The 12,177-nt window shown below is 36.7% G+C and overlaps 1 long non-coding RNA gene across 2 annotated transcripts; it reads right to left on the reverse strand.

Moving 5' to 3' along the window:
- Positions 1-1,487: 1,487 nt before the first annotated feature.
- LOC135214182 (uncharacterized) lies at positions 1,488-11,352 on the reverse strand. 2 transcript variants are annotated; one of them, XR_010314311.1, is made up of 3 exons: positions 11,101-11,352; positions 5,586-5,720; positions 1,488-4,672 (listed from the first exon to the last, which is right to left on the reverse strand). It is a non-coding gene; the product is annotated as an uncharacterized LOC135214182 (long non-coding RNA). The 2 variants fall into 2 exon arrangements; XR_010314312.1 differs by lacking the exon at positions 11,101-11,352 and adding an exon at positions 9,070-9,149.
- Positions 11,353-12,177: the final 825 nt, after the last annotated feature.

The following is a 12,177-nucleotide window of genomic DNA, read 5'->3' on the forward strand; positions in this document are numbered from 1 at the left end:
TTTGGCATGGTTGAATATTTCGAGGATGTTGAAGGACATGCACCATTGTTTAATATCTGGGCATTCTTATATTTAGTAATACCAATTCGTTGCAACTCTAGTAGTTTTCACTAAGATTCGTGCAGCAAATGTGTTTTGGTAACCATAGCACTTTTGTTTGACAGCATGAACTACGGATTTTGATTTTCTAGATTTTTCAGTGCATGTGCAGTTACTGATTGTCAAAATCGAACGCATCTTGTTAACATCAAGGTATAGGAATATTTTTCGGTTGTTACCCAGTTGTCCTGTCCTTTGACAAGGCCTGGAGATTCCATGGCAGTTCTATTTAGGATGTGTTACAAGTCTAGGGTAAGAGGTTGCAAAGGAGATAGTCCTTATACACACCAGAGGGGAGGATGAAAAATCAACATATCTGAACAGTTGAATCCTTTCGATATTGTACTTAAACATCTGTCTATATTATTCGGAGTTTATGGTCTGTGTATTGTCTTAAACGCTGCTTAAAAGATAGAGCTTATTCAAACAGTGACTGAAGAGCAAAATTTTGGTGTTTTATAAAGTCATATATAACCTGCAATGAAATCCTATACGTTTAAACTGATTTGTTTTGACGTTAGCCTTACGAAACTCACTTGTAATTTCCAAAGTCTTGTTTGAGGCACCAGTTTGCTCATAGTGTAGAAAACGATGTTAGCTTAATGCCTGTTAAGATAACAGTTTAAAATTATAAATTCAGGTAATTCTATCCATTTATGGATAAATCTTTTAATATGCAATTATCAACAAATTTTCAATGCAATCCATGTTACGTGCTTGATTATCTTATAAGAAATATTTGCGGCACTGCGGGGCCAAAGAACCGCCAATTATAACGGCCAATCAAGAGACAGTCTAGTCATCGTAGTGTTAAATATTTATTTCGTAATATGATGACAGCTTATAATTACTGATATAGATAAAATGAAACATTGGTAATTCATTAAATGATATAAGCTATAAACCAGATTTCAATTACACGGAGAATTTTAGGAAATTGACGTTCTTAGGTGCCTTGAGTAACAGTCGTTATCCTGACATTGCCTTTCCCATGAACAACCAGAGTACGTGACTCAACTGCAGCCGGCTTTTGAACTTTTCCACCTTAACCGACCACATGGTCGCTACGGGAGCTGTAAGGGTGAAAATGGCTTTCCCTCATATGTTACTCTGTGCCTTATTGACACTAAGGAAAACAGGCTTCAGTCTTTCAGCAGATGACCCATAGAAACCTCTAGAAACCCCAAGACTCGCCACAGAGGGAGGCTCCCGAGAAGCGTTGTTGCAGGAGGAGAAAATCCACCTCGGCTGAATCTTTTCTTTCAGATGTATTTTGAGATCCCGAACCCCTGGTTTGGAGTCCTCATGGCACATGAGTGGTGTAAAAAACACTTTATATTAAGACAATAAAACCAACTTGTATTATTTCTGTATTTTATTTAGTCCTCAATTTTTACAACAAATTCTCTCCTTAACAGTAGATACATACAAAAGAATTGTAAGTCACAAATGAAATGATTTCGACAGTAGTCATATTTCCGAGAACTTGCAAGTCATGAACGTTAAAACACGACTTAGTTTGTGTGTTTTACGTACACAAAGCTAATTTCACTCTAATCAGGTTTCAGAAACTATTAAGACATCAATATTTTACGAAACATTTCTCGTGTATGAACAAATTCCATTCATATTGTTTACCGTATTTGAATGGACTGGTTTAAAGTCACCTGGACGGGTAATCAAAAGATATTCCTGACGGTGCTCTTTGCTATTTACAAAGCTAGTTGTGAGTGGCAGATATTTTACCATCAGTGATGGATAAGGTCATGATTCAGGTTACTAACTCTGGATATCGACGTAGGTAGTCACGGGTTACCGTGACTACCCAACTAAGACATCATGAGTTAGTAACCTGAACCAGGACCTTATCCATCACTGATGGTAAATTCTCTGTCATTCACACCTAGCATTGCAAATAGCAAGCAGCACGCTCGGGAATATCTTTTGATTCATACTAGAGGAGAATGTTATTTATTCATACTCTAGGAAAGTTCCGTAAAATATTGATGTGTATTAAGTTTCTTAAATCTGACTCACAAAACTAAGTCGTGTTTTAACGTTCACGACTTCAACCGATATGTAAATGGAATATTTCTTAATTGAGAAAACAATATATAAAAAAATTAAGTGTCCTAAACCAGTTCATGAAACGGGTAAGTGTGAAATTAGCTCCTTGTACTTAAGACAAACTAATTCTTTCTATAACGGTCACAATTACAAGCCCTCAAAAGTACGTCTTGATAAACTAAAGAACTGCTAAATTACTTGATTCACTCAATAAATTTATAACAAAGTTAAGACCAACGACGTCTGAGCACTTCTTGTGGTTTTAATTTCCATGACACCACCAAGTATGAGATATGAACTACTTTGACTTATATCAACATCCTATACCTAAGAAATCTGATCCATAGGTTTACAAATTGACACCAAAATCCGAGATATTAAGATTTACAAAAGGGTTTCCTATAGCTTTAAATTAAGACTTAAAAACTGAATTTACCAATCCGAGATCCTAAAAAATACTGAAGTAATTACATCGGAATCCTTAACAGTGCTTTAATAACCAACTGATAAAATCTTACATGGACAACTACAGAAAAATATTAACACTGAAATACATAGTAAAATGTAACCGCTAAAAGTTGTTAAATTCTGGTAAATTTAAGTAAACCTTGATGAAATTCTGCTTGTAATACTATTAAAACGGTAAAATATTATATTTTCTCTAATAAAAGCTAAAAAATAAACTAATGTTCAGTCCCCTGTCTAGTCACTTCTCATTTATTTTTAAGTATAATCCGCTGAATAGAATACACGACCTATACAAATTTTAGATCAAAGAGTTCATTTAATTAAAGACTATACTTTTCTTTAGTGAAGATTCATATCACTCCAACTATGAACTTCCTATTTTTCTGTTTTGATCAGAAGAAAAAATAACGCCTCCTCCATGCATGTTGAATGTCTCTAGCACAGTGACTGTAGAACAAGTAAAAGATCTACTCAAGACATTCCTGAAATTACTACAGGAATCGGAAAAATAGTATACGGAATAGTGGTGTTTTAATGATTATGTAAAATGTAGTGATGATAAAGCCAGTGGTTATAGACCCCATTTTACTCAAGTTTCCAGTCTTCACATTACTCAGTAAATTACAATATATACTTAATGCACAATTTCACCATTTTTCTTTCTGTGCTCATTAAAATATCCAAAGTAAGGGATACATATTATCTATGACCACTTTAGCCATAGCAAAAATCCCTTAATATTAAAACAACCAAGTTACTTCTAGATTTCTTCATTAGAAGAATTGCAATTTTCCTTTTGCTTGTGTGTGCGCGCGCGCGCGCGCGTGTGTGTGTGTGTGTGAGAGAGAGAGAGAGAGAGAGTGTTTTCCGCAAACAGAACAATGTAAACATCGAAAAAGACAGAATCCATCCATTCTGCCGAAGACAGTAATTAAGACTTTGTGTAATCAAGAACGTCAACAAAGTTACAAACTATTAAAGATCTGAAAGTTTGACAATTATAAATCACTGCAAAAGTTGACAAGGGAGAGAGAGAGAGAGAGAGAGAGAGAGAGAGAGAGAGAGAGAGAGAGAGAGAGAGAGAGCTAATCCCATAATTACAGAGCATTCAATGTGCTCGTTGGAGGTAGAGTACCAAATCATAACACATTTATGATATCAAATACTTACAAACAATACAAAGACCTTATTGAAAGTTTCGATGAACAATGTAACACCTAACTCTGAGAAATCTGCATTTTTTGACAACAAACGCTGTTATAGGCCTGTGAATCAAAGCTGTGCTATAGTTTTAACATTAGTGTCTGAACTGCTTTGTAAACCACCCACAATCCTCTTAAACATGTTTCCAATGATGCTAGTTCTGTTCAGAGAATTTTTAAATTTAGAACGAAAAAATCCTATCAAGCATTATGGTAAATGGGTCTTCCTACTTTACCTCTCCTCAAATTAACATCAAGTGGCTCTTTACTTAAATTATATTCACAATCAATATTTTTCCACGCTTTCGCAGCACCAGCTTTCCAGACACTAAGCTGTGTGTGTCATATCGCTGAATATCTACAAAATCATCTGTTATTTGAAGAGTGAAATGTCAAAAAATTCATACTTGAACGAGAAACTGACTACTGTATTGCAGATGTAACAAGTCTTCATACGCTGGGAAAATCCATGTTAAAACTTCCGGCTGGATTTGTGCGCAAAGCTTCAACTCGTGAAAATACAAGAATTGTAATTGCTATCTTCCTACCAAGTTGAACGAAATCATTACCACCATCTTAATAAGAACCTCCCTAAAAATCAATAATATTCAATCATACTGAAAATAAATTGACTTTTTTCTTTTATCTAAATCTCATATCTGTCCGGCACAAGTTTTGAAAATGTTGCGTCTGGTGGAAGACGGAGAGATATCTCTTGAAGCTTCTTGAAGCAATTGATGTTGACTTCTTGCCTCTTCAAACGTCGAACCTTTATTATTATATGTAATAATCTTGAACAGATAACTAGCTTTACTGCAGTGACCGTGGCCGATTCTCTGAAAATGTAAATACAATTAGTTACAATGGTTATAAACTTGAACATCGTTTATAAAAAGTCTGATTGACATTATATTTGACCATGAGAGGTTATTTTGTAGTAGGGTATTAATTTTAGCGCTAAGTTTCCCTTAAAAAAAATCTTAACAGGAGAACGAGTAGGCAAACATCAGATATACATGAAGACTAAAAACTCATGGAATTGTTTACAACGTTTACAACCAAAATTTCTGGAACTATATTGCGAATCATATAAAATCAAAATTCAGAGAGTGATAAAATACTTGAAATATATTTCAACTATAGTTTTATTGTAGATGATCACGAATTACAATGAATTACCGTGTATTAGTTTAGCATCGATGGAAAGGCAATCGATTCGTCTCAAAGGATTATATGTAAACAGGAGATGCACAAAGTGGGAATTTGTTGTTAAGTGTATTTCTCCTTGGTATACAAAACAAAGCCTCTTTTGGGGGATTACTATTACATGAAAGACGATGTTATGAACTTACTAGGGATTAAAAATCAGTTCCGAATTGAAACTTCGCCGATAATGGATTTTCGGGAAGAACCACCAATTGAAGATCATTTTAAGCTTTGGTCATCAACTTCTTATAGAAGTAATATCCTTTGCCTAATGTACGCTGTCAATATATCGTTCTTGTATTGATGTAAATTTCGTTTTATTTAGTAATTTGTAGACAGTTTATATGAATTGTACAGTATATAAATAGTGGAATGCGGAATGCTTTTCAGTAAAAAATTCATCAAACTTTTACCGACGTAATACCAGTAGTTTTTGTAAAAAAAAAAAAAAAAAAAACTGCGGCACAAGACATTAATAGCCAATCTTTCAATACCTTACCATTTATTTTTATCATCAAATAATTGTGTGAAATAAGCACTCACCTCTTTTCAGAATTCCCTTCGGCGAAGACATCATTCCATATTCAGTCGGTTAATAATTATAATTTGAATAATTACTCAACTTATCAATAAATAAGACAGTCTCCTTCCTCAGGATATCGACATCATTGTTTTCACCTGGAAAGAAACAATTTCATTGAGATATTTCGACTTTAAGTCAAAACACTTACATTTTTCATAATTAGTGAATTACCGGGGATCTGGAAAGAAGTCATTGTTAATCAACAAAATGTGTGAAAATCCCTTATTGCTGACGCTAGGGGTTAATAACACCAAATCTGCAAAATTTTAACCTTTCATCAGCTTCCTTATGTTTTTTTTTTCTTTTTTATGTGTAGAAGTATTCTCAAGTCAGTGATGAAGGATTCGTAATATTGCAACAACGTTTCATTCTTCTCTTCCACACTTAAGACTTTCATTTACACTGCATGTCATAGGATTTTGGATGAATTTCTAAGATTTGTGAAAATCATAACATTAAATTTTTCCCATTTTATCCTTTCGACCTTCGTCAGTGGTACATATTCTTACTTGGGGTTACTTTGAATGTGCGGTATTATTTTACTTATGGACATTAATTGCTTTCAACATAAAATATAGGTTTTTCTGTTGTATTATGATGTGATTTGGATGATTTTGAGGTTTATTTCCATCGCAAATGAATACTTATCCTTCCACCACCCCTACCCCTATAGATAACAATCTGGGGGAACCTCCTTGGGAAGCGGGGCTTTGGGTGGGGGAGACAAAGTAGGTAAAAACAGGGCAAAATGGAGAAAAAAAAAAACTAAATATAACACTCAAACATATAAAAATGGACTTGTCCCTGGAGCACTTACAGATTCGCGGGCCCACTCGACCGCCGACCGAAATCGGGGGAAAAACACCAAAACCAATATGGCGGCGATACCAAAACAACAACAAACAAAGTAGGGAGCGACTACATATCCGCGACGAATGATTTGTGTGTGCTGTCAGAAAGGCCGTGGAGGAACGGCGCTTCGCGCCTTATCCACATATTTAAAGATTCTTGGCAAGCTCGACATGTTCTGGCAAGAGGTAATGTTGCGCTGCGCGCGCTAGCCACAGTGGTTACAGTAAAGCTACTTATGCTAAGGTCACACATTCACGTATCAACGCACGCACGGCCACGCATGAGCGGAAATTGGTAGTTGGCAACAGCTCACGTCAGTAAACCGTAAATGTAACGTAAAACACACGTAAAATCGTAAACGTACGGCGACGTGTCGTCCGGGTGCTAAGCTCCGCCCACTAGGGCGCCGTAGCCCACTCCAGTTTTGAAATGTTCAAAACAAGTCGTGGGTGGTCACGCCAAATGTCACCTGACGTAGCTCCAGGCATTGCACGTGGGACCCACGGTGACTGCTGCGGGGTACGCGCTAGGGTCACCTGCATTGTTCGCCGTCGTTGTTTTCTTTCCGCCGCGAAGCACGTGGGCCTCCTAATTGCGCTGCAGCCTACGGCGAAACCGATTCACACATTTACAACCCTGTACGACATGGCAACGCTGTAGCGTGGTATAAAAGGTCAGGTCGGCGCCCTCGGGTCATCTGTTGGAAAATCAACTTGAAAATATGGCCACAGGATTATCCCAAGACCTGACGGTCTCAGTTATTTCTTTCATTGACAATGGCGGATTTTGGAATAATCCTTTAGCACTGGCTCCTAATACGATTTCCACTTTCTCCTGACTTTTGACCGCTATCATCAATCAAACAATGAATTGAATCTGTCAGAGGGATACAGGGTAATCCCAGGCTCATTCCAAGGTAGTATTCCAGCGTTCCGGTACACAAATCTCAACCAGAAATCAACAACCGGGTCATTTTCGTCAACAGGATTCCGGCATCTACCGCCTATACGTCGTCTGTCACACCTGCTCCAGTAAGAAATTAATTATGATTAGCAAACGCAGAAACAGTAGAGAGTTGGGGCCGGTGTTATTGGTAAGGTTTTCCCTTTAGGCCTGAATAGTCCCGGGTTGGACGAGTACTTATATGGACCCATGCAGTGCGAACCATTTGTGTGGGAGCAGGACTAATGGCTTCATAGCCCAGGGGCTGTTTCTCTGAGTCTCAGGTGGCTGATCACGATTCAGAATATGGAGACAAGGTTTCAATTAAAAGGCGAGTGGGAAATGGATAACGAATATAAAATACTGGGGAAATTTTTCTGACGAAGACAATTGTTAGGATGGTCTAGTAGTCCTTTTTGAATAACCTTTTACTGCTTAGGCCAAAAATAACAAAAGACTTCACTTGTAGACAGCAAAACGTATAGTATAATCTGCTAGAATAACTTTCATACACACACACACACACACACACGAACACTTTCCCGGTAACACGGTATTCTCAGATTATGGAAGTGTCGAAGATATTTATTTCTTCTGAATAGCAGTCTTACAATAATGGTGTAACAAATAATGTAAATATCTTAAGAGGAATTCCTATATACATCTAAAAAATATTATCTTGAATAGGTAGAATTCCTATTTTATTTTTAAGAATGTTTGATAAGTTATTAGAAGTTATTCTATATCGCTTAAATATAAACGCCCATAGTCAACAGTTTTATAAGTCTAAGTGTATGTCTGAATGGCAAAATCGAAGAAAGACAATTCTAGTGCAATAATCTTAATATAGGAGCTCCCAAAGCGTTCATAAATCATAATTCCTAAAACTACGTATTGTATTCCTTGTCGACAGGTTAACTTGGTTTTGATTGCTATAAATATCATTCAGAAATGGGGTTAATATATAATCAGTGATGTGCTCATTTACAACCATTATTCTAATTGCGTCTACTGAAATGTTTTTGTTGTACAATTAGAACGTATTTTATCTTGGTAAATCTCTCTCTCTCTCTCTCTCTCTCTCTCTCTCTCAATGATAATAAATCTCGATTTGTGTGCATATAATTTTCAACTGTAATATTCAGCTGTGTTGTAGATGTCTTTCGCGGATTCAAACAGAATTGAAATAAAAAAAAAATTAAAAACTGTAGTAATGTGCTCATACCCTGGCAACAGCACAGCCCCACAACGGTGGGCGTGGTCTTGACGTGAAGTTGATCGCGTAAGTTCCAGGTAGACGTCCGACCTTGCTTTCTTTGCGCGTAACATTTGCGGCGCAATTTACGTCGCTGGCTTTACGTCCGGTAGCCCGTGTCCTGTTTTACCAGCTGTTCAAGGTCATTTCACCGCGATGATGCCCAAGATCCACATACGTGGGCATACGCCGTCGTGATACGTGAATGTGTGACCCCCTTTCGTCCCTACAGAGCAATCACATCTAAAGGCGTTTCTGATTTAGTCGATCCGACAAATAGCTCCACAACACTCGCATTTTTTATGCTTTAGAATTAAATTATGTCTTTGAGCCTATTCAATCACAACTTCTTTACCACCGCTAGACAAATAATGATAAAATTCACCGTAACCCACATTGCACTGCAAACAATCGGTAGGAAATCGAAGGTCTGTCAAAATTAATGCCAGAAGGGCCAGCCACTACCTCTGCCATACCTACAGGAAGACAAAATGCCGGTTTTGCTTCATTATTCGAGTATTCAGTCAAACAACGGATACCACTGGACACTGGACAGGTAACTTTATTACTCCGCTGAAATGCTGGTGAAACTTAGTTTTCGACTAAAGTCGTTCGTAATTGGTTATGAAACCCATGACGTCATAACAATGTCACACCTCTCAGCCAATAATGAGTAACTGGAACTGCTTTTGTTTGCGTAAGACAGTAAGTTAGAGGGCTCATTAAAAGTAAACATTACCGTAGAGGAAACACCTCTCCCGACTTAGGAAAAATTCGAGGTAAAAACTTAATATTTTTTTTTTTTTTTTTTTTCTCTGTAAGTATGCATTAGCGACAATAATGTATTGAGAAGTGTTTTGTTATCACTTCCTTAACATAGTGTAAACTAAGGTTAAACAATACGCTACGATTAAGGTCCATTAAATAAAATAATTACCGAATGGTGCCCTCAATAAGCCCATAAAGTCCTGCTTCAAAAAAATGCAAATTTTTGCAAAACCTATGCCTAATACCGAATGTGCCCTCAATAGCCCTAAATGTCTGCTTAAAAATGCATTTTTGACTACTATGCCATATTTCCCGATTTGTTTTCGACACCGGCAACATCAGAGTCGAAAAGTATTGGAATTTGTGAAAAAATAGGAGCACCACCATAAACAATATCTGTTCCGTTTCCATTAGTATTAATTATTTGTTCTTTGGGACTTTCTTATTACCTGCGTCGTTTTATAAAGGTATTAAATGAAGCCCACTTATATTTTCTATCAGACGTGATAACGTGATGTCTAAATTTTTACTTCTTTCCACCTAAGTGTACCGTTTTATAAAGATAACAGCTGAAGCACTTTCTTCTTTGTACTCAGCGTGATTTCTATGTCTAGAGCAGGTGTCTAACAATCCAGTTTTCAACCTTCTTTAAGCTTCCGGCTGCCCACTTTTTACCCAGACGTCGAAAACTTTGGTACTGGTCCAAATCTCATGTACCATAATATGCTAAATCGATGTCACAAACCAAAACATATGACTTGGGACTAATTTATTCTGAGAAATAGACTTCATGTGAATGGTGTAAAAAGTGCAAGAACTTCATAAAAAGGGCAGCCATAATGTCAAATGTATATCGTCGTGTTTTGTAATAGGCCCTGTGGGGGTGACAAGTCGACCGGCAAAAATATTTAGCACGCCTGTAGCATGTAGGTTCCTAGTCCAGGAAACCAGCTCTGACCCTAGTTAACGTTAGTGAATAGTAAGCTAATTTTTTAAAATCTGAAACCTGTGTTTGGTCCCAGGACACACTCGCATTTCAGGAATTCTGGCACTGATAACAGCGAGGCTAAAATACTTTATTCAAACTACTTCACTGCTCTTAGTCTAAGGGAGGAACTTTGAATACTCATAAAAAATTTGCACGTTCAGAGGCTTAGGCTAATCTAATCAGCATCAACCATTTGTAATCATCTCTACGTGTAATTTATCACTTATAGTCTTACTGATCAGGGAGACACTTGACGAGAAAATGACTGTCATATCGATATGTGAATCCATGGATTGTAAGTGAAAAGATGGGATAAAGTGATTGACCAAGATGGCTGTCATTTCAAACCTTTCACGAGGCTTATTTACCCTTCACGTACTACTTGAAAATCTGATTATGAAGAAAGCCTGAAATAACGCAGGAAAACGTCAACTGCCATAGTCTACTTTACCGCGGAATGAGGGCTTAGAATTACCAAAATGCTTGACATTTGATCTGATACGGTCACGTGACCTGGCGATTTACTAATAACGTAAGATTTGTGTGTTAGCACGCGATACCTCGGTAAGCTAAAGCTTGGCACTTAAGATTTTTTTTTTTAATAACCTTGCTAGCCTCCAGGATACCCCAGTCGAGTCACTGAAGTGATGAAACGAATTTTGTTACTTACCAGGACAAAGTTGCGATAACTCCTCTCATTCTTGGTATTAGTGTGGTATTTTGGGTTAAAGGAAAGTATTTCCTTTTAACTATCGTTTTTCCCCCTTTTCATTCATTACTATTACCGGCAAAGTTCTTTTTCTTTGATATATACAAAAACACTTTAGCACACAGTGAAAACTTCTGTTTCTCCCGCAAGGATTTCCTCAAAGCACCAAAAACCGTAAGGTAAAAGGCAGGAGCCATTTCTCCCGTTCAGCTGTAGCCGGTTACTGGCCGAAAATCTGGGTCAAAGACAATACACGAAAGATGGGAAACTGACTATTAATACCATTAAAAAAAACATCATCCAACCCGTCAGAATACACGCCATCTATTGATCATCCCCTCAACTAAAACTCGGCTGTGGCGTAGCGCGGCTTTTTTAAATGTTAAAATTTATTCTTATGCTGGAATAAACTTCTCTTTATAAATTATCGAATACTAAATCGATTAATATTGCTTGTTAACATGATTATTGGGCTCTATCATAGCTTATGACTTATATATTAGGCATTTCTGAATCATTAAGTAAAATCCTTCAGTTAATGTAACATTAATTGCTAAGTATCTTTATCTAAAATTGAGAGGGCATTTAACATTAATTGCTAAGTACCTTTATCTAAAATTGAGAGGGCAGTTAGAATGAAACAAACTTATTCTCATATTATCTTTATTATTTCACCAATATAGTATACAGTAATTATTTTCCTTTTTTGGGGGGCTTGTGCTTATGATTTTATACTGTACATAAAACAATACATATGTGTCAGACAAATCTAAGAACCTAGAGGAATGAATACAGTTTATTATATTTTATGATTATTTATTAAGCTCTTGATCAAGTCAGAACCTATTTATAACAATTTATTAAAATCTCATAGCCCAATTGTGGGAGCTCTCAAAAATGCATATTCAATTGGCAACCTTTTATGAAGGTAATGTAACCAACACTTCTGCCTGGTATTTTCTAGTAAAATGCCATTTCTGCAAGAAGCATGCACATTCCTAAAAAAATTTGAAACAATTATTCTAATTGACTTGAACT

This window comes from Macrobrachium nipponense, chromosome 19 (assembly GCF_015104395.2).
Source record: "Macrobrachium nipponense isolate FS-2020 chromosome 19, ASM1510439v2, whole genome shotgun sequence".
Lineage (NCBI taxonomy): Eukaryota > Metazoa > Arthropoda > Malacostraca > Decapoda > Palaemonidae > Macrobrachium > Macrobrachium nipponense.